This window comes from Dermacentor silvarum, chromosome 1, assembly GCF_013339745.2.
Source record: "Dermacentor silvarum isolate Dsil-2018 chromosome 1, BIME_Dsil_1.4, whole genome shotgun sequence".
Lineage (NCBI taxonomy): Eukaryota > Metazoa > Arthropoda > Arachnida > Ixodida > Ixodidae > Dermacentor > Dermacentor silvarum.
In genome coordinates, this window is record NC_051154.1 from 273,137,703 (window position 1) to 273,160,246 (window position 22,544).

Sequence of the window (22,544 nt, forward strand, 5' to 3'; positions counted from 1 at the left end):
GAACTTTCGCCTTGTCTGTGTCCGCAAAGAAAGAGCTGGAGAACACGTTTAAGAGGTGCTTTCAAACATGTGCTCTTGGACAAGCACGACCAATTCATGATATTCCACAAAATGTGAAAAGGCTTTTCGTATCATGATTTGGTACCCTCCCACAATGTGCAAGTATTTGAGGTGCCAGGTTGGCCCGATTGTCTTCACAGTTCTGAGTACTCTGTTCCAAGAAAAACGTGCTCTTCCTATGTAAAAATGTCCGATGGCATGTACTGTTATATCTCAGCCATTTATGTTGTTTCGGGTACTATGTATTTTCACTGCCAGGAGCTGCTCACTGCAACCCGGTGCATTTGATGTGCCGCCGTCATCCGCCTCCTATCTGAGAACCACGTCTTGTATTGTGTTGGCGATATAACATTGCAGTGTGTTTTCTGTTGGCAACGTATCATATTTGTGTGAGTTACTTAATAAGGTGGAAAAGAACTAATCGGAATTTGAATGTTTATTTCATATTTCAAGATTGCAGGTACAATTGACTCTGGAAAGTGATTTATAGAGTCAGTATTAAGGTAGAGTAGTTGTATTTATGAATTCTGAATTGTGTCATCCGTCGAACTGTAGCAGGCTGCTATAATTTAACCGTATGTACTTTCTTCAAAATATAGGCTTGTAACTGAAAAATTATGATCCATCTTTCTGGGGCAACTGCTTTATGTCTAAGCGAAGTGCATGGCTATCACCAAAAGTGTTGCAGTGGACTGAAGCTCAAATTAATTCATCAAGTCATGAAGACTAATGCATCAGTTGATCTAATTCTGTTGGTGAGCGCATGAGAGGTGCTCAAGTCAAGCTTGGACTTTTTATTTTTTAGGATTATGAAACATGTTTACATGCATGGAAGTGATCTCATTTTTCGAGGTAATCCCTTTTCATTTTGGCAGTACAAGGATGCCAGCAGCGTAGAAAGATTTCTTTTATGTTGCAGCCATGCATGGACAGCCTACTGTATTTCATTATCCTAGTGGCCCAAAGAAATGAGTCTTGGAGTGAAGTTGGGCTTTTATAGCAGATGCGGCAGCACCTCTCATCCAAGATTATTTGTAAAGTGCCCATTGTGTGGTGCACTGTATGTGCACACATATTTTCCTGGATGAAGAGAACCCCCATGGTATTTAAGCAGGGCCATTTCTTCCTAAGTGCACTGTCTACACGTTGGAGAACCTCACAGCTGTACTTGCTCACTACTCGTGTACTTGCTCAGCTAGTCTCACTACTAGGGAGGAAATCAAGATGATGTTACATCTATCCACTCAAAAACCCATGACCATGAGTTCACCTGCCGATCGAGTTGCTCGAAACTTCTTGTGTTGGGAAGCTTCCATATGTGTTCATTGTTTAGGCAAGTGTAACTTTTATAAATGATTCACCCACATCTTGTCATAGGTGATGACCTGGCAAATAAACCTGTCACAAAACCTTTCCTGTCACAACATTCTTCAAGCTTTAGGCTAGTTTGCAGTCTACTGTGCCAATCGAAGACTGCCAGTTGTCTTGAAATCCAGTATTCACTGACATTTCGGAACATCAGGTGTTTGTGAATGATAGTATTCAGTGTCCCTTAAGAGAGATACATCTGTTCCACAGTTGAAGCATCAGTTGGTGGTTTTCAAGGATTTGACACTTCACTTCACAGATCCTCACGGGATTCTTGGAACTTGACTCGGGCTGGGGTCGCTTCCCGTTTCTGCTGCACTGGTGAAGCTTCCTCCAACTGAGGAGCGGTGGTGCATTGCTTGTACACACTTCCCTCCCTTCTCGGATGGAGTCGCCGTAGTGATTTCGAGGGCGTCATTTTCCCACTGTGGTCATGACACTGCAGTCGTGTTCCGCTCTGTATCCACAATTGCAGGGTAAGGAACAGTACCGATGTCTAGCTCGGTCACTGGTGTTCCAGCTTCCTGAGAGGCTCCAGTGTGCCTGAGCGGCTTCCAATGACGTGGGGTTATCTGCTCGTATCCCAAATGTACATGGGAGTGGCACGCTGCTCATGGTTAGCGTACAGCTGTTATCCTATATCGCTCAATCTTCTGTTGTGTCTCAAAGTGCTGGGCTTGATGTGATCGCATTGTTGTCGTACTAACCTGTTAGGACCTTTAATGAGCCGCAATCTGTGCCCTAGCTTTCTCAAAACTGTTCCCTCTGTCCAGATAGGGTTCTCTCCGAAGTTTCAAAAGAAAACTGCTTGTCCGACGGTGAGTGCTCTCTACACTGTGTCCCTGTGGCAGTTTGTATAGGTTTTGTTCTTGCTTTGGGCTGAATGTGCAGCTGGCGTTTGACCGCAGTGTGAAAGGAACGGTGTGAAAGGGTTAAGTGGCCTTAGCTCTTGCATTGTGTCTACTGGTTGCTCTACTCATTGGTTGCTAACCACGTGCCACTTGTGCTCTCAGCCTTGGCAAAGACAGCATAGCTTTGTTGCATTGGTGGACAAAAGCAGCTGCTTGACAGAAAATTCAAGATGCCTTTTGTCAGTTTTGTTGCTGTTGTGGTATGAAAGGTTAATAGGTCATGACTGGATGCTGTGTAAATGACAGTGAGGGAGAATATTAAAAAATAAATATTAAGAAAATAGTACTGCTTCATTTTTGTAACATGCATTTGTGAGCATCGACTTGCTTAGAACATACATGGCAGAAAACCAAGAGGGTTGACTCCTATTAGAAGCGTTTGTAGTGTTAAAAAGGGGACTGTAGCAGCGATCCAAATTCACTTCTGTTAGTCAGTTATTTTAATGTTCGCTGCCTGTATACTACACATTTTTTTTTTGGTTTGTTTTTTCATGGTGCCGTCAACCGTATCTTGCACACTAGCACAAAGGGAACTTTTATTGCAAGTATGTATGGTTGTAATACTAAGTCATGCAAGTCTTAGCACTGTGATTCACTTGGTGGCTATTGTGCGCAGTGCTAGGAAGTGACATTGTCATTTTGCAAGCACTTTTTTCCTATGCATTTGCTTTTGTGCAATGTGGTCAAACTTTTGCATGTCTGTAATGAACGAGGAACATGCATGGCATAAATCTATGCTGTTCCAGCAGCAAACATTTGGGCAGTGTTGTGTGAGGCTTTCTACAGCTGCTTCTACGTGTTGCAGTCTTGTACATTGAGACCCTGGTGTAATTAACCTATGATACAACAATAAAGCGATTGATTTATTATATGATAAAAAATGAAATTAAATTTGTATTCATTCTTACAAGAGGGGGAATATCCATACACAAAAAAAGATATGTGTAAAATAGCTTGAATGCGCTGCCACCGTACACGCAGACTGGGCACGAGAGCTACGCACGAAGTCAAAATTAAGCATAATACAATCTCCCTGCGGTGATCGACTTGCACCGAACGAAATATTGATACGCTTCCGATAACATCGAGCGCGCATACGATCAGCTGTTTTAGCTGAGCGCTTGCTGTCCGCTCCGCTCAGACCGGCATATGCTAGCAAATGCCACACAACCGCTTAGCGGGGACGATATAATTGCGCTTGCGCACGACGCTCATACCGGCAGCGGAACGAAGACCGCATCCCTCGCTCCGCTACAAAGCCGACTGAGCGGAGCGTGATAGCGGTGACTACTTGGCCTCGTCGTCGTTTTGCAGCCGAGTTGATAGCGCGTCGCTCGCGTTTCGGCAAGACACGCTTATCAAATGCGAAATCTACGCAGTTGCCTGCAGTATCTCGGAGCATGAAATCTGAGCGGCGCGGAGCGTAAACAGCGTTCTTCTAAAACTGTCTATATAGTCTGTACCGGTGCTCGCATGTAGTTGCAGCGCGCAGCTTCAGAAATACGCCGGCATGTAGGCCAACTGAGAAGGCAACTTTGGTCATGTGCGCATGCACCCGTAGTAGACTCGCTCTTGCCTTCACGCAGCTGACACGCGTGGACGACTGTTTTCAGCGTTTACAAATAATGCCGGAGCCATGCAGAAGAGAGGGCTTCCTTGGCAACTCATCGCGACGTCTTTCCTACTTCATTGATGGCTCACCATACCAATCTACTTGCATCGATCTTTCATGAAGATACACTTTATCGAATACCTGTGGTGTGGTGTCGCCTCGTGCCTTCATAAATGCGTGCATTAGCTAACATGCGTCGACGCCGCGACGCATTTCGCAGTGCCCATCTAATCGCGGGCGCCATATTGGGGCTCCGTTGTTAGTGTCGATCTGCTAGTCAATCGTGCACACAGCATTGCTGTCGGTGTTGTAAGGCAGCAAACAGGCTTGCTGTCGTTGCAAACAGCATTGCTGTCGATGTCGGAAGGCAGCAAACAGGAATGCTGTCGTTGCAAACAGCATTGCTGTCGGTGTCGGAAGGCAGCAAACAGGCATGCTGTCGTTGCAAACAGCATTGCTGTCGGTGTCGGAAGTCAGCAAACAGGCATGCTGTCGTTGCAAACAGCATTGCTGTCGGTGTCGGAAGGCTGCAAACAGACATGCTGTCGTTGCAAACAGCATTGCTGTCGGTGTCGGAAGGCAGCAAACAGGAATTCTGTCGTTGCAAACAAGAATCTTGTCGTTGCCGACAAGAATGCTGTCGTTCCGACAAGAACGCTTTGACGGATTTTTTGACTGGGTCTTTCCGACTCAGCGGCTGTCGCTCTGCTTGTTGCTGGTATTTTACAAATGTGTCTGTGTAATGGGATGTACTGGAAATATGCTCGAAATGTGCTCCTAGACAATTAACCTGGTCCTCAAGAGTGTCTCCTTGTTTGTTTACTAAAGGTAGAGGATGAGTTTCGCGGCCTTTTATTTTGTTTACCCTGTTCCAGGCTTTGTGCTCGTTTGTATAAGAGTTGATGTTGCTTATGTATTTTTCCCAACTTTCTGGTTTAGCACGTCGGCGTGTTCTTCTACCTTGTGACTTAATCACCTTGAAGTTAATTAGGTTTTCTGCGGTTGGGGAGTTACAAAGGAGATTCCAGGCCTTGTTTTGCATTTTCCGGGCTTCCCTACACTCCTCATTCCACCATGGAATACGTCGTTTCGATGGCGACCAATTTGTTTGGAGTATGGACACTGATGCAGCATCAATAATAAGTGCTGTAAAGTATGCTACTGCATCGTCAATACCAAGTGCACGGACATCGTCCCAGGGCAAATGTGCTACTTCACGAAACCGCTTCCAGTCGGCTGAATCGACTTTCCATCTAGGCACATGTGTAGAGCACTCAGCTTGTTTTTTAAGGTTTAGTAAGATGGGGAAGTGATCACTTCCATAATAAATAACATCCCACTTCAGATATGCCACAATTGTACTGGATGCTATGCTTATGTCTATGGAAGAAAATGTTTTGTGTGTAGGGTAGAACGTTGGTTCTTTTTTGTTAAGCAAGCAGGCACTTGAAAAGAATAGAAAGTTTTCTATTAGTCGTCCTCTCACATCACAGCGAGAGTCGCCCCACAGTGTACTATGTGCATTTAGATCACCAACGACTATGTAAGGGTGATGGAGTTCATCAATAAAGCTTTGAAATGTTGTTCTGGAGAGTTGATAAGTTGGGGGATGTATATAGATGCGATGGTGACTAGTTTATCGAATAGCACTGCTTCGATAGCAACTGCTTCAAGAGGGGTTCGGAGTTGCAGTTTCCGACATGCAACACCTCTGTCAGCTAATATAGCTACACCGCCTGACGCTGTAACAGCATCGTCCCGGTCTTTCTGGAAAATAGCGTATTGCTGGAAAACGTTTGTGTAGGTTTAAGATGTGTCTCCTGAACACACAGTACCCTTGGATTGTATTTGTGTAAAAGTTCTTTAATGTCATCGAGGTTGTGCATTAGACCTCTTACGTTCCAGTGTAATATTTGTGTATCCATATTGTTGGTGTTTTTGGGCTGTGTGTCAAGAGACGAGTCCAGTTGGCTTACGGAGCCTTTCCAGGCCCCGTAATCTGGAGTTTGTCTTTCTTGGAGCGGTCGCGAGAATCGCGTCGCTCCGGAGGCGCTGGATGCGCCGCCTGGCTTGGGGTTGTGTCCATTGACTCCAGGGAGGCACTGGACTTCCGCCACTCAAGCGAGCGCGGTGTTTTTGGGGTGGGCCTTGCCTCGAAAAGCAGGGCCTTGGAGGCCATCAACCCAGAGGTCGATGGGCCCTCCTTCAGAGATGGCGCAGCAGTGCTGGCTGCTGTCGCCTGGGGGGCTTGTGGCACAGCCGCGGTCACACTCTTTGTGGACCGGGCCAATGCCGCAGTCTGCTGCAGCGTTGCCCCCTATCGCGCTGCACCAGCATACCCTGCGATATGCAGGAAGGAAACGCGTTTCCGTGCTTCTTGAAATGAGATGTTCTCTTTCACTTTCAAGGTAATGATATCTTCTTCCTTCTTCCACGTAGGGCATGATCGGGAATATGAGGCATGCTCACCGTTACAGTTTGCGCCGTGGAGCGTGTCAGTACAGTTGTTGAAAGCATTTTCTTGTTTGCCACATTTTGTGCAAGTAAGCCGGCCGCGGCAGCTTTGCGAGCCATGGCCAAATCTCTGACATTTGAAACATCTGCGTGGATTTGGAATGTAGGGTCTTACTCGTGTCTTTCTGTAACCAGTTTCGAGAGAGTCTGGCAGTACACTCGTTGCAAAGGTGAGAATGAGATGTTTTGTACGAATTTCTTTGTTGTCACATTTGATCAATATTCTTTGCACTTTGATAACATCCTGTTCCTTCCACCCTTCAACTAGTTCTTCGCTCAGATTCATGAGATCATCATCAGATACCACACCTCTGCATGTGTTCATTGAGCGATGTGGGGTTACCGTCATTTCAACATCACCAAAAACAAGGATATTTGAAATCTTTTCATGTAGTTTGTCGCGTACTTCAAGCAGTAGATTGCCGCTAGCCATTTTAGTGATTTTGTATCCGGGACCCAGCACTTCTGTGAGAACTTTTGCAACGGTGAAAGGTGAAAGGGTTCCGACTGTCTTTTCGGCGCATTTGCTATGTATAACATGGTAGCGTGGGAAGGATTCCTTGCGTTGGACAAAAAATTGAGTTTCTTCGGTGCACCCTCTTTTCAAAAGAGGGCGATCAGGCAGTCAGGAAAAGGTACTTAAAGCCATAAATGCTTTTTGTTTTCGGCAGCTACGCCAGCCGCCCACCACCGAGCTCAACAAGGGGACGCTACGACACCTGAGGGAGACGCAGATGCCAGCTGTGCGTAGCTACTATAACCTAATATAAATACCCTAGGTTGGATAAAATACACCAGGTTAACCCTTGCTGCCTGCGAAGTCGGAAATAAGAGGAAGAGAAGAGGATACAGGAAAGATTGCAAGTGAGAGAGAAAGACGAAGATCGGAGAGGAGTATAGGAAAAGGCAACTACGGATTTCCCCCGGGTGGGTCAGTCCGGGGGTGCCGTCTACGCGAAGCAGAGGTCAAAAGGGTGTGTTGCCTCCACTGAGGGGCCGTAAAGGTCCAAAAACTCGGCATCAGCTCAACCCCCAGGATCCCCTTTTCCCCGGACACGGCCAAGCCGCGCACGGTTACACGTGGCAGGGTCCAAGCCTCGTGTGCTCAGGTACGTGGTGGCGCAGCTCACCAAACGCCTGCTGAATGCAAACGCCCCTGCAGGGCAAGGAAGCAGTGCTAAACGGCTTTGAGAACAGCTTCTCAGCCAAACGAAAGCACAACCATGATTCCAAGTATATACTGAGGAAAAGAGTGCGCGTGCGCTTCTTCAGTGGCCGAAAAGCACCAGAAGTGCGAACCTCCCCGTAAATGGATCTCGACTGACCGCAAAGCCGAAGCTCTAGCCCTCCAAATGGGCAGGCAAGATTTTAAATGCAGCAATGGCTGGCTTGAACACTTCAAGCGACAGCGCGGTATGTCCACAAAATCGACTGTCGGCGAAAGTGCAGCCATGGACCGTGACACTGTGGAGAAAATATCAGCTGAGCGCCCTACTTCAGCAATATGAATAGAAAAACATTTACAACCTGTACAAGACTGCATTCTTCTACAAATCATTGCCGAAGTGCATCTACAGTACTCAGGTGGATCCTCAGTGGGAGGCAAACAAGCAAGGAGTGTGTTACTCTGCTTTTATGTGCAAATGGAACCGGTGAGCATGAGCTTCCTTTGTTGATATTGGGGAAGCTGAAGCAGCTGCGATGCTTTCGCAATGAAACGATGCCTAAAAGACTGCATATATAAATATTAGTGTGCTTGGACAACTGCAGCTGTTTTTGAGGAGTATGTGCACCTCCTGAATCTAAAGTTCAAGGCAAAGCATCGTCGCGTGCATTTCTTTGTGTACAACTGTCCCAGCCATGGGAAGATTGACAAACCCAAAGCAATTCCTTTGGAGTTTCTGTCAGCGAAGATAATCACAATATTGCAGCCTATGGGATCCGGGCATTATTGAGACCATGCGAAAGCTATACTGCAAGAGTCTTTAACAACGCATGCTCATCACATATTATGCCAACAAAGCCTATATCAACCATACATTTGTTAAACCATTCATGGAAAGAGCTGGCACCTCCAAAGTTCGCAAGCTGTTTTGTGCATGCCGGCTTTTCCCAGTTGCATTCAGGCAAGCCTGGTATGGATAACTAGGTTTCTCTGTGAAGCTATGCACAGAATTGTTGGCGAAGAAGTGGAAGGCGACTTCGACTCATTCGCATTGGCTGATGCTGATGTTCCCTTCGTCCCCCCAGCTACGAATGCCGACATAGTAGACTTGGTTGAATATCCCAGGCAACCATGGAATCCATCGTATGTCCGATGGATATCCAAAAAAACAAATTCGTACATCCAATGTACATCCGAAATGGGATCCTGTGGCAGACGTATTTCGGATGGTATGTGTGTCGTGTATATGTGTGTGCATGCACACACACACCTTGAAGCCGTGATAGTGGAATGCGTTGAAGCACCAAACCATTGCTATATCACAACCGCTCGCGTACTGCAGTGCATTTCACTGTCGCCACTCTGCTGCAAATAAACCAAAGTAATGGGCCCACACCAGCTTCAAAATACGATAAATATTTTGCTTCATTACGGGCACATGCTTTAGAATAAAGAGAAAAAAACTCACAAGCAAGAATAAACGTGTGGCGGAAACCAAAGAAAGCACAATGCGTAGTGGAAGTGTAATCATTAAGGCTTCCCGAATACAGTAAGGTATGAGGACAGGCTAGACAAAGGGCGGCAAAACAGGTGAGACGAAGACAAACACTGTTTTCATCCCACCTTCCTTGTCGTCCGTTTTGCACTGATTAAACAAGATTACTTAAAATAGACACAAACAATAGTCTGCACAGAATAATGTAAGATATAATTCAAACAGAATTACCTACAACATGTCAGAAATAGAACGCATTTTCAAAGATAAGAAAAACATAAAATGTGACGCACCTGCAACCTCATTGCGATGGAGTTTTAACACATAAAGCACTGCCATTTCTGCTAGTTTGAGGAACTTGTGTATTGTTTAACAATAATTAAAATTCCTTATTATGCATACAAGGAGCATTTTTTTCATTCAGAAGCTTAGTAAGAAAAAAATTATGTCCATGACACTTGAAACTGCCAACTGTTGGTACTTTGGTAACAAGAAAATCCATAATTAGATGCGGAAATTTCCACCACAAATTGATTTTTATAACATTATAGCCAGTACAGTAAATGCACATAGCGACTATAGTGTAGTGAATGATTTTTACCTCTTTAAACATAAAAACATTCAGTTTAATGCTATAAAGATATTTATTACCCGTTGCACTAGTGAGTGGTTATACAGCATACTGCCGCTAAGCCTGAGGTCGGGGTTCGCATCATGCTACAATCATTAGCATCAACTTCCGATGTTGCCTCTGTACAGCGGCAAACATCGCAAGGCACACAAACATTCGAATGGATAGGACGACAACACAAGTTAACGCATGTGTGCGGCATAGATGCATCACTGCACCATCCTGGACTTGCGATTTTTCGGCCGGCCACTGACTTCTAGCTGCCAGCACGAGATCCGAACTCCGCAAATATGGCCTTTGTTTGCAGTGACGCTTTCTTTCGCGTGTACGAATTTCCCCTCACTTTAGGGCCTGTTGGCACCTACGAACAAAACACGTTCGATACTCCAATGGCTCAAATAGAGAGAGATGTAGCTGTCACACCTCAATAGCTGAGCAGGTGCCTTCTAGCAGGCTGTGAAGATGGCAAGCGAACCGACACCCCGACACTGCACCAACTGCACCGGTGCTTCGCCGCCATTAAAACGCTGGCTATAACTTGGATTGGGTTGGATCGCTGCAGGACACTGTCCTCAAACAGAACGTGTTGCCAAAGCTTTCCGACACATGAATGAAAATATAGTTTTGTTGAAGCATATTTATTAAATATAAAATTAGGCAGTGAAATAGCTATTTGTTTTGGAAATAAGTGGTGTCCAAAAACCAAACGTCTGTAACGTATGTCCGGCCTTCCGCTGAATTCAAATAGCAAAAGTATAGGAAAAGCATAGCCTTCTACCACTACATGGCGTCTATGATGTATTTTGCCTCTGTAATTGCCCATTTTCCTCTGAAAGCATAGCCTTTAAGGTCTGTTATGCTCCAGGCTACAGTGGGTTTACCCAAATATTAAAATTTGCATATCTGCTGCCTTAAGTTGCAAGAATGCGTCAGCTACTCGTTTTGCCTTGCAAAAAAGTTGACAGTCATTTTAAAATATGCTAAAGAGGACTAACGTTAAGAGACAGGAAGAGAGCAGTGTGGATTAGCGAACAAACAGGGATAGCCGATATTCTAGTTGACATTAAGCGGAAGAAATGTAGCTGGACAGGCGATGTAATGCGTAGGATGGATAACCGGTGGATCATTAGGGTTACAGAATAGATACCAAGAGAAGGGGAGCTCAGTCGAGGTCGGCAGAAAACCAGATGGGGTAATGAAGTTACGAAATTTGCAGGCGCAAGTTGGAATACACTAGCTCAAGACAGGGGTAATTGGAGACCGCAGGGAGAGGCCTTCGTCCTGCAGTGGACATAAAATATAGACTGATGATGATGATGAAAGAGGATGAAGGTGAAAGCATGTGCACTCACGAGGCATTCATTATATTTCTTGACCTTCTCATTCGAATGCAATGTTACTTCCTATTGTTTCCACCAAAGGTCGTGGGTTCGAGTGCTATCATTAACTCTATCTTAATTAACTGTGCCTTAATTAACACCTGAGGTCGTGGCTTCAACACCCACCAATGGTCGTGCATTCAATTAAATGGCACCATCAATTTTGGTGCCATTGAATTTTGGTCTCATCAAAGGTCGTGAGTTCGAGAGCCTTAATATATGTTAATTAACTGTGCTAATTAACACCAAAGGTCATTGGTTCAACTACCACCAATGGTCGTGGGTTCGACCATAGCCTCCTCGATATATCGAGCAGGCTATGGTTCGACTACCACCACAGGTCATGGGTTCGACTACCATCAATTTTGGTGCCATTGAATATCAATGCCATACGCCGGACACTGTATTTTTTGACCAATGAGCCATTTAAGGCTTTCGCCTTAACAACTCAGATTATGTGTTCAATAGAGTGCAGCAACATGAAAATGTCAAATGAATTACAAATCTTTACAATTTCCAACTATATTTTTTCATATTAGGACATATTTTTTCCATATATATGTACCAACCTATATCCTAGGCATGCCCACTTATGTACAGCCAGGGCACGTTCAAAGCAGGATGTCCCCTGGACATCCGAACGGGATATGGACATTTCTTGTACGTCCTATGGACGTCCGTGATGGATATTTAGATGGATGGACATTTGGACTTCTGGCGGACGTCCCACGGATATCCGAGGTTGCTGGGGATGAATAGAATAATGAATATGAATATATTGTTATGTAAAACGACACAAGGCAGGACTATTTACACTGTATTTACACTACACAGACACAGTAGCCAAGATGGTGGACAGCCACCAACACCTAACAGAACCGTCTTCTTTGTCGTCTGCCCCTGGCAGAATGTGTCTCGTAGCATTACCCCCGACGGTAGAAGCGCTGTCTCGGCGCACTTCAAACATTGTCGTCAGAAGGAGGGTGGTATGCTTTCAGTCTGCTGACGTGAACTATGTCACTGGGAGCGATCGCAGGCGGCAAAGTCGGAGAGACGGGAACAATCTCGTAGGTGACGTCCGTGACCTGGCGGATGATTCGGTAAGGACCCGTGTACCGAGATAAGAACTTCTTGGACAGGCCCACATGACGGATTGGACACCACAGGAGAACTAAGGCACCGGGTGAGAAGCGAACGTCATGATGCCGGCTGTCATAGAGGCGCTTTTGTGTCGCTTGCGATGGCGACCGCCTAGAGCGGGCAATCTGACGTGCATGATCCGCACGAGCGATGGCATCACGTGCATATTCGCTAGGCGGCGCAGCAGCAGCCGGAAGTAGGGTGTCCATTGCTAACGTCGGTTCACAGCCAAAGAGCATATGAAAGGGTGAATAACCGGTGGTATCGTGACGCGATGAATTGTAGGTGAAGGTCACATAAGGCAGCGCCAGGTCCCAGTTACGGTGGTCGGAGGAAACATACATTGAGAGCATGTCCGTGAGGGTGCGATTTAGGCGCTCGGTGAGGCCGTTTGTTTGACGATGGTAGGCGGTGGTCAACTTGTGCTGCGTTGAGGAGGAGCGCAAAAGATTGTCGATTACTCGGGATAAAAATGCATGGCCTTGATCTGTGAGCAATTGGCTAGGGGCGCCATGGTGTAGAATAACATCGTTGAGCAAAAAATCGGCAACGTCAGTATCAGTGCTGGTGGGGAGCGCTCGAGTGATTGCATACCTGGTCGCATAATCGATAGCAACGGCGACCCACTTGTTGCCGGCTCTTGACTCGAGAAAAGGACCGAGAAGGTCTAAACCAACACAGAAGAATGGTTCGGTCGGGATGGAGAGTGGTTGAAGTAGACCAGCAGGGGGTGCAGCAGGACGTTTCCCACATTGGCATTTATCGCAGAGGGTCACGTAATGTCGAACAGACCGGGCGAGACCGCGCCAAAAGAAGCGGCGCCGGACACGGTCGTACGTGCGGGATACTCCAAGGTGACCAGCAGTTCGTTTGTCGTGAAGCTCATTCAGGACGTTGAACGCAGATGTTTAGGCACAACGAGAAGCAGCTCAAGGCCATCGGACTGGACGTTATGACGGTAAAGTGTGCCATTCACGAGGACGAACATGCGCAGTGAGTCATTAGGTGCCGATTCCAGCCGGTCAATGAGCGATCGCAAAGAAGCATCACGGCGTTGTTCGTCACCGATCTGGAAAAACTGAGACATGGACATAACGCAGGGGCTAGGTTCGATTTCCGATCCGTCTGGTTGGTCAACAGGGTAGCGGGACAAGCAGTCCGCGTCCAGATGAAGGCGGCCAGACTTGTAGGTAACTGAGTAAGAGTACCCCTGAAGGCGCAGCGCCCAACGACCAAGTCGTCCAGTAGGGTCCTTCAGTGAGGAAAGCCAACAGAGAGCGTGATGATCTGTGACAACACGAATAGGGCGGCCATACAAGTAAGGACGAAATTTCGAAACCGCCCAGACAAGGGCAAGACATTCCCGTTCCGTAATCGAGTAATTGTGTTCAGATTTCGAAAGGAGACGACTTGCGTATGCAATAACACGATCAATGCCGCGTTGGTTTTGGGGTAAAACTGCACCGATGCCGTGACCACTAGCATCTGTGCGCAATTCTGTGGGAGCAGCTGCGTCAAAATGGGCAAGAATAGGTGGAGTCGTTAGGGCGGCGATGAGCTCAGAGAAGGCGTTAGCTTGTAGAGGACCCCAACAAAACGGGACGTCTTGCTTGAGAAGGTCAGTGAGTGGACATGCAAGCGCCGCAAAGTTTTTCACGAAACGGCGAAAGTAGGAGGACAGCCCCACGAAACTACGAACGTCATGGACACACCGTGGAACGGGGAAATTCGTGACAGCGCGTACCTTCGCTGGGTCTGGTAGGACACCGGAAGTGTCAACGAGGTGGCCCAGCACAGTAATTTGACGAAGAGCGAAGTGGCACTTCGAGAAATTGAGCTGGAGGCCAGCTCGTCGGAAAATTGCTAGAATGGTCGAAAACTTCTCAAGGTGTTTTGCGAAAGTGAGAGAGAAAATTATCATGTTGTCCAGGTAACATAAACACGTCGACCATTTAAATCCTTGAAGCAGTGTGTCCATCATTCTCTCAAAGGTGGCTGGTGCGTTGCAGAGACCAAAAGGCATGAACTTGAATTGGTAAAGACCGTCAGGGGTCACGAAGGCAGTCTTCTAGCGATCCAGGTCGTCTACAGCGATTTGCCAGTAGCCAGATCGAAGGTACAGGGATGAAAAGAAGGTGGCACCATGGAGGCAGTCGAGGGCGTCGTCGATACGTGGAAGCGGGTACACGTCTTTCTTGGTGATTTTGTTGAGGTGCCGATAATCAATGCAGAAACGCCAGGAGCCGTCTTCTTTACTAATGCGACGGGGGAGGCCTAAGGACTAGATGATGGTTCGATGATGTCCTTCGCAAGCATTTTCGCCACTTCTTTTTGAATAACATCGCGCTCTGATGCGGACACACGGTAAGGTCGACGGTGAACGGGCAAAGAGTCGCCAGTGTTGATTCGGTGGGTGACAATCTTAGTCTGACCCAGGGGTTGATCACGAATGTCGAAAATGTCGCTGTATGAGGCCAAAACCCAGCAGAGAGCGTCGGCCTGGTCAGGCGAAAGGTCTGATCCAATCATTTTGCGAAAAATGCTGTCGTCAGAAATTGGTGACCGGGAAACTTCAGCTTCTTCAGGAGCAGTTATGGTGACAACCTTGGCATCATGGTCTGTTATAGCGGTGAGGTGGGCAAGCGACATCTTGTGGGGCAACACTTGGGGGGTCAGACCAAAGTTTAGTAGCGGGAGGAACACAGTTATCAGCTAATGTCGCGATGGTATGTGGCACAGTAACATTGCGCGTCAGGCGTACACCAGTAATCGGAGTGACGATAGAGTCGCCGTCAGGAACGGGTGGGGTCGATGACAAACACACGTATGTGACGGCTCGAGGCGGTAGGCGAACAAAGGCGGCAGGGCTTAAGCGGCTGACGGACGTTTCGCAGGCATCTGATACAAGAGGAAGATCGAGACAGAGTGTTTCAGAAGAACAATCAATTAAGGCCGAGTGTGTTGAAAGAAAGTCAAGGCCAAGGATAAGGTCATGGGGGCAGTGGGCAAGGACGGCAAAAAGTACGACAGTATGACGACCGGCAATGCTAACACGGGCGGTGCACATTCCGATCACTTGAACAGCACCACCATCGGCAACACGTATTGTCTGTGTCATAGACAGCGTCATAATTTTCTTCAGGCGGCGGCGTAAATGGGCGCTCATAATAGACAAGTGTGCACCAGTGTCGATGAGGGCGGTCACAGGAACATTGTCGACTTTGACTTCTAGAAGGCTATGGTGAGTGGGGAGAGTCAGCAGAGGATTTGCAGAGGACGACGGCATTGCAGCTTCACCTCCATAAGCTGCACTATCTAGTTTTCCGGTGGCGAGCGTCCAGAGAAGGACGGCGAGGAAAAGCGGCGAGGCTGCGGAGAGCGGGATTGGCGGCGTTGTGGCGACGGGGAGCGGGAGAAGCGGCGAACAGGAGCAGTGGCATCAGAGGGAAGAGGCTCGTGGGAGGACGACGAGTAGTAAGTAGGGGAACCAGCGGCTGGATGTCTAAAAGGAGTAGAGTACATGGAGGTCTGGCGAGATGCGTAGGTCCAACGGCGACGACAATAACGAGCAATGTGCCCGGCCTAATGACAGGAGAAGCAGATGGGCTGATCGTCGGGCGTTCTCCATTCCGCAGGGTTGCGGAAGGAGACAGGAGAGGTGTAGGATCGTCGAGCAGGTCCAGAGGAATAAGGCTGAGCGTCAGGACGAGTCAGTGGGCACGCCGATGGAAGGCCGAGATTGGCAAACTCCTGCCTTACTACAGCTTGAACGAGGGAACACTAATGGCTGCGTTGGGTCACTGGCGTGGGATGTAAACACGGGTGGTGGAATAGGTGCAGGACAGGCAGCTTGAATCTCGCGACGAACAATACGCGTAACGTGGTCACAGGTGGGTGGCAGGCGAACGGCATCACATGATGAACTTGCAGCTGTATTGGGCAGCCGGGTGAATCTCTGGGTTATACGGCGGCTCTTGGCATGTTCAAACCGCCGACACTCTTTGATGATTGTGTCGACGGTATCAACGTTGGTATATACGAGCAGGTTAAAGGCATCGTGAGCGATACCTTTGAGCACATGAGAAACCCTCTCGGACTCAGGCATGTGCTCGTCAACCTGGCGGCAAAGAGCAATAACGTCCTGGATGTAAGAGACGTATGACTAGGAGGATGTCTGCGCACAAGTCGCAAGTTCATTCCGCGCAGCATGCTGCCGGCCAGTGCTGTCACCAAAAAGGTCGCGTATCTTCTCTTTGAAAGAGTCTCAGCTTGTAATGTCCGCCTCGTGCATCTCGAACCACACCCGTGGTGGGCCATCGAGGTAAAAAAGCACATTGGCGAGCATAAGGGTCGGGTCCCACCTGTAGCTCGCGCTGATTCATTCGTAAAGGTTGAGCCATTTGTCGGCGTCAACCCCATCCTGGCCGGAAAAGAAGCCAGGATCATAAGCAGGAGGCAGAACGATGTAGGTGGGAGCCATGGGAGGGGCAGCGGGTGAAGACGTGCCTGCACCGACTGACATGGTCGGAAGCGTGATGAAGCGGCCGTTGCGGAGCTCCGTGATGGAAACAGGGAACTACCCAACACCTCCACCACAAAGATGTTACGTAAAACGACACAAGGCGGGACTATTTACACAGTATTTACACTACACAGACACAGTAGCCAAGATGGTGGACAGCCACCAGCACCCGACAGAACCATCTTTGTCGTCTGCCCCTGGAAGAATGTGTCTCTTGTAGCATAACCTTTGAATAAACAGCCGTTTTCATTATTAATGTAAGATGTTAATGTCTTTGTATTCACAATGTTAGCAAGTTCTTGTCATTACACTGCATATCATCAAGAGTTGTTTATTAAAAGCACAAATGGAGCATTAGGGACAAGGAAGCAGTTCGTTTGCAAACCCAGGACTCTTTAAGCAAATAATAAAGCAAATAATTGTGGTTTATGAGGGAAAAAAATATCTGGCTTCCAGAGCCATGTAGCAGCCTCCACTATGCAACTTCTCATGTTTCATGTTTGCTATGGGCACTATGATAAAATTTATCGCAATTTTGCCAAAGTTTTAAGTTTCATCTCTCAAGTGTGACTTGAAATATTAAAAAAACGTATTTGTAAAGTACTTGTATTTATGAATATTCGAGTCTAAGGTCAAATCGAATAGGACAATATCTCATTCTTTATTTGCAAGTTTACATTGGCACACCCCTAAAAATGTGTATTGATACTGTGTTAAAAGACAAATTCAACACTTCTCATAATAGGTGTTACAGAACCCATTGAATTAACATAACCTACTAAATACTAAAATCTGAAAAACTAATCAGTGGAATATGCAAAGATGTGATAAAACTTTATATTTTCGTTGAACGGGCTCATCGCGTAGGTGTTTTAAGAGAAGGCAAAAACCGGCCCATAGTAGCATGCTTTTCACGGTGGAAGGCTAGAGAAATTGTCTGTAAAAATGCTTACAGACTAAAAGGCACTTCATATGGCATCTCTAAAGATTTTAGCCGAGCCGTACGTGAAAAAAGACGCCAGCTTTGGAATTATGCGAAAGAAAAAAGGGAAAACAAAGAAAATTGTGTTCGCTTGAGTTATGATAAATTGATCATTAATGGCCAAACGTTTGTCTGGGATAGCAATATGCGGATGCCAGTTCCACTACAGGCGCATGCGCGACTGGATAGAGGCAAATGATGCATTCCGAATTCCGGTCCTCCCCAAGATAACTTGGCATGTTGCTCGCAGCATGAATGGCTCTCTGTCCTGCTTGTAAATTGTCGCAGCATAAAGAACAAAGTCGAGAGTTTCATGTCTTTAGTAGCCACTGTTAAACCTCAGATCGTGATGGGCATCGAATCATGGTTAGACAAGACTATACCTAATGTAGAAATCTTTCCACCTGGTTTTCTGTCTATCATAAAGATAGGCATGGCCATTTTGGGGGAGTATTTATTTTGATATCAAATGCATTGTCAAGTACACAAATTGTATTTGAAAACGATTCTGAATCTGTCTGGTGCCTTGTGAAATTACTTAAAGGAAACAATGTAGTGTACGGGACATTCTACCGCCCACCCGGCAGCAGCGACTCATTCGGACTGCTGTCTGAGATACTATCTCTTGTGCCTAATAGCGTATTTTTGGGGGTGATTTCAATTTGCCTGACGGAAGTGTGGCTGGTAATAGGTCCTGTATTTACACAGAGTTCAAAGAATTGGTCGGATTAAATGGACTGCAGCAGTACGTACTGGAACCTACACGAGAAAATGCAATTTTAGACTTAGTGCTTTGCAATTAGCTGAACTTAATATCAAAGGTTTCTGTTTGCCCAGGTATTAGTGACAACAGGGCAGTTGTCAGAACTTAACATACAGCGAGTACAGATGGCGCAAATTCCGCAATAGGTACAGCTACGACAGAGCGACAGAGAAGACTATGCTGCTATTAGGTCCAAACTTGAAAATTTCTTTCCTACTTTCCAGTATCTTTCAAACGCACACTGTCCGTTAACTTTGTGGTCATCATTCCGGGACAAAATACTTTAAATAGTCGAAATTCATGTTCTATGCAGGTACCTGCGGCAACGAAAAAAACGAAAGCCTTGGTTTAACATAGAAATACGTAAGCTTATAAGGAAAGCAAGACAAACGTATAAAACGTTTTCTGCCGACATCTGTCTGGCAAATCAGAAATGCTTGCAAGAGATTAATAATCTATTGAAAGCAACAATTAAATCTGCGAAAGATATCTTCTTTGTTAAATTAAATAAGGACTTGAGAGAAAGCTCAATCGTTTTGGAAATATGTAAAACAATACCGAAAAGAAGACATATCCATACCATCTTTAACTATTGATGGCAAAACTGTGATGTCAGACTATCAGAGGGCGGAATGCTTTAACCAGTATCAGAGGGCGGAATGCTTTAACCAGTACTTCCAATCTGTTTTCGCTAGTATCTACTGAGGAGACTTCGCTTTTGAACAACGCCAATCAGGGCGATATGATGCCAGACATTGAATTCGATGTTAGTGGCATCGATTCTTTATTACGGCATTTAGATGAAACAAAAGCAATTAGACCTGATGGAATATCCCCAGTAGTCCTTAAAGTGTCATAGCATCATTGCTCCATATTTAACGATCATCTATAAGCTTTCCCTTGAAACAGGCCTCATTCCCCAAGATTGGAAAACAGCTTCGCAGGAGCGTCCGCGTAAGCAAGCGTTTGGTGTGTTGCGACACCACGTACCCGAGCACATGAGGGTTGGACCCTCCCGCGTGTAGCCGTGCGCAGCTTAGCCATGTCTGGGGAAAGGGGGATCCTTGGGGGTTGAGCCAATGCCGGGTGTCTGGACCTTTAAGTCTCCACGGCGGAGGAAACACACCTCTTCGACCTCTGCTTCACATAGACGGAACCCCCGGACTGACCCACCCGGGGGAAGTCGGTGGTCGCCTTTTACTGTCCCTCTCGTAAATCTATTGCTTTGCTTATCAGCTTACCTTTCTTTCCTGTCCATCTCCTTCCTTCCCAGTTTTTCTGTTTCTCCCAGGCGGCTTGGGTTAACGTGGTGCGGTATATCAAACCTTGAGTATGAAGCATTGGGTTATAGCAACGATGCACGGCTGGCGTGTGCAAGTCATTGCTCTGTCAAACTTGTAGCGTCCCCTTGTTGGGCGGCGTGGTGGGTGGCTGCCATTGCTGCTGAAAGAACTACATCCAGCATGCATTGAGCATCATTTACTTTGTTGCATGATCGTACCACTGCAAAGCGCATACGCACCGAAGTCACCCTGAACTTTTCCTCTCCGCGCAAAGAATCTTTTCCATGCTATCACGTTAACCACAATGATAAACCTGAAATGCCCGTAAGAGTTATATCACCTTTCCTTGTATCTAAATCCCTGATGGACACCATTGGACCAGGCTATGAAGCTAGCAAGATGGCAAGTGGTGACCTCCTCCTTGAGGTTCGTGACAAGCTGCAACACGAAAAACTTGCAAATCTCAGAGCCTTTGCTGACATCCCAATAACAGTGACCCCACATCATTCCCTGAACACAGTCCGTGGCATGATCTCAGATTCCGACCTGTTAGAATTAACCGAAGCAGAACTATTGGAAGGCTGGCAAACCAAAATGTCATTGAGATTAAAAGAATAAAAATCAGGAGAGACAACGAAATTCCCACAAAACATCTGATCATTACATTTGCCTCTAGTGTGCTACCAGAAACCCTCGAGACAGGCTGTACCAAAATCCGTGTCAGACCTTACATTCCCAACCCTCGTCAATGTTTTAAGTGTCAGAAGTACGGCCATGGCTCGCAAAGCTGCCGAGGTCAACTCACTTGCGCAAAATGTGGTGACAAAGACCATATTTCCGAAAACTGTTCTGGAACACCCCACTGTGTGAACTGTGTAGGTGACCACCCCGCATATTCCCGATCCTGTGAAACCTGGAAAAAAGAGAAAGAAATAATCACATTGAAAATCAAAGAAAACATCATTTCAAGAAGCATGAAAACGTGTTTCTGTTTTTCATACCGCAAGGTATGCTGATGCAGTGTGCAAGGGGGCAGCGTAGCAGCAGACTCCGGCATCGGCCCGGCCCACAAACAGTGTGGCTGTGCCACCAGCCCCCTTGGCGAAAGCAGCTGACGCTGCTTCGCCGCCCGCAAAGGGGGGCCCGTCAACCTCCGGGTTGGTGGCCCCAAAGGTCTCGTCCGACGTGTAAAGGCTTCACGTCCAACACAGCGCTCTCAAGGGCGTGTGTCCAGCACCTCACAAGAGGTGATGGACATAACACCTATTTAGACGGCGCAGCCAGCGCCTAAGGAGCAACGGGATTCTCTCGACCATTCCAAAAAAGACAAAACACGCATCACAGTGCCTGGAAAGGGCCCCATGAGCTAATATTAGTCTCTTAAACACACAGCACAAACACTTTCTTCATTATGGGGACACAAATACTACAATGGAATGTTAGAGGACTTATTCACAACCTCGACGATATAAGCAAACTCATACACAAACATAATCCAAAGTTGCTGTGTGTTCAAGAGACACATCTGAAACCTACAAACACAAACTTCCTTTGTCAATACACCATCTTTCGAAAAGACCGCGATGAGGCTAACATCTCATCCGGCGGTGTAGCAATAGTAGCAGATAAGTCTGTAGCTTGCCAACATGTTGCCCTCCAGACGCCCCTTGAGGAAGTGTCAGTTCGGGCAATTCTTTTCAGCAAGTTGATAACTGTATGTTCCATTTACATACACCCAAGTCACACCTAAAGAAAACAGACTTCTGTAATCTTATTGATCAGCTTCCCGAGCCCTACATACTCGTGGGAGATTTTAACGCCCACAACACGATGTGGGAGACTCACGATGCGAAGTGAGAGGCCGTTTCGTAAAAAAGTTTTTTAGTGAACTCCGGTGCATGCCTTTTCAATAAGAAGGAGCCAACGTACTATAATCTTCACCACAATCCCTATTCAACGAAAGACTTGGTGATTGGATCTGCTTCCCTATTTCCCGACTTAGAATGGAATGTGATCAAAAACCATTCGGAAGTGACCACTTTCCATTAACTCGAAGCTTAGTAAAGCAAGATGACACCCCTCCTCATGTCCCTAGATGAAAACTAGCCTCTGCTGATTGGAAACTTTTTAAGGAATCGACTTTTGTATCCCGAGATTTAGCGAATTTAGTATAGATGACGCTGTAGCGTATTTTACCGATTTTATCATCGAGGCAGCAAAGAAGTTCATCCCACAATCAAGCGGTAGCTCATCCAGAAGGCGAGTTCCATGGTGGAATGATGAGTGCAAGGAGGTGCGTAAAAAACAAAATAAAGCGAGGGGCATACTTTGCTGATTCCCAACTGCAGAAAATTTGATGCAATTTAAAAACATAAAATGACAGAGAAGGCAAACGCGACGGCAAGCTAAAAGGGCAAGCTGGGAGAAGTTCCTGTCTGGCATCAATTCATACACACAGGAGGCAAAAGTATGGAACGGACTTGGGAAGCTTAAGGGACAACAAGTTCATCCATTGCCCGTGGTGGATAAAAAAGGAAACACGTTGGAAGACCAGGCCAATGCTTTTGGTCAACACTTCGAGCACGTGTCTTGCTCCACCCACTACTCGGAAAGCTTCGTGAAGTACAAAGCAATAGAAGAATGTAAGCCACTGAACCGAAAATGTAGCCCAAACAACCCTTATAACCATCGTTTTGGCATTGCCGAACTTAAAGCCGCC

General features: G+C 46.6%; 1 pseudogene; it reads left to right on the top strand.

Annotated features, from left to right (window-relative positions):
• LOC125942818 (uncharacterized) overlaps positions 1-18,651 on the top strand; it is a 44,534-nt pseudogene extending 25,883 nt beyond the window's left edge.
• Positions 18,652-22,544: the final 3,893 nt, after the last annotated feature.